Below are 1,415 nucleotides of genomic sequence, written 5' to 3'. Positions count from 1 at the left end.
CGCCGCCAAGGCGGCCGCCTCCTCCTCCTCCTCCTCCTCCGCCTCCTCCTTCCCGGCCGGGGGGAATCGAGCAGGTCGATATCGTCGCCGTCGTCTTCGCGCCGCTCGCACACCGACCGGCTCCCGCCGCCGCCGCCACCGCCGCCTTCGCCGCCACCTTTTGTTTCCTTTCCAGCGGCCTCCTTCCCTCCCTCCTTTTCCCTCCCTCCCTCCTCCTTTTCCCTCCTCCCTCTTTTTCCCTCCTCCTCCCTGTCCCTGCTCCAACCCCATCTCGCGCTTTGCAGGGGAGGCAGCGCGCGCCCCCCGCGGGCCCGGGAAGCGAGCGCGCGCGCGCCCGCTCGCGCACGCGCACAAGCGCGCGCGCGCCTTCCGCGCCGGCGCCGCCTGTCGGGCGGGAGCGGGAGTTGCGGGCAAGAAAAGGGGCACCGTCGCTCTCCACCTCCCCCCATCACTCAGTGTGTGTGTGGTGTGTGTCTGTGTCTGTGTGTGTGTTCCCCCCCACGACTCAGAGTGAGTGTGTGTGTGTGTGTGTGTGTGTTCCCCCCCACGACTCAGAGTGTGTGTGTGTGTGTGTGTGTGTGTGTGTGTGTGTGTGTGTGTGTGTGGACTCCCCTCTTCACTCCCCCCTACGACTCACAGTGTGTGTGTGTGTGTGTGTGTGTGGACTCCCCTCCACCTCTTCACACACACACACACCCCCACGACTCAGAGCGGGTGTGTGTGTGACTCCCTTCCCCCCCACGACTCAGAGTGGGTGTGTGTGGACTCCCCCCTACAACTCAGAGTGGGTGTGTGTGGATTCCCCTCCCTCCCACAACTCACAGTGGGTGTGTGTGTGAACTCCCTTCCCTCCCACGACTCAGAGTGGGTGTGTGTGGACCTTCACTCCCCCCCCACGACTCAGAGTGGGTGTGTGTGGACTCCCCTTCACCTTCTCCCCACCCCCCACGAGTCAGAGTGGGTGTGTGTGGACTCCCCTCCCTCCCACGACTCAGAGTGGGTGTGTGTGGATTCCCCTCCTCCTCCTCTTCCTCCTTCTCCTCCTCCTCCATCCCCCCCACGACTCAGAGTGGGTGTGTGTGGATCCCCCCTCCACCTCCTCTTCACTCCCCCCCCCACGCCTCAGAGTGGGTGTGTGTGTGTGGATCCCCCTCCGCCTCCTCACCACCCTCCACGACTCAGAGTGGGTGTGCGTGGACTCCCCTCCCCCTCTTCCCTCCCTCCCCCCCCCCGACTCGGAGGGGCACGTGTCCATCCCCAGATGTGTGCATTTTAAGCGACAGATGTATGCCGCACACCTGTAGACGGCTCCCCCCGGCTCGTGTCCACTGGTCGGACGGCGCCTCCCCCTCCCAGGGGGCTTTCCCGTTCCACCGGGGGTGGGGGATCTCTGCGGGCGGGAGGGGGGGGTGGCC

This window comes from Tachyglossus aculeatus, chromosome 21 (assembly GCF_015852505.1).
Source record: "Tachyglossus aculeatus isolate mTacAcu1 chromosome 21, mTacAcu1.pri, whole genome shotgun sequence".
NCBI lineage: Eukaryota > Metazoa > Chordata > Mammalia > Monotremata > Tachyglossidae > Tachyglossus > Tachyglossus aculeatus.
This window is presented reverse-complemented; position numbering follows the sequence as displayed.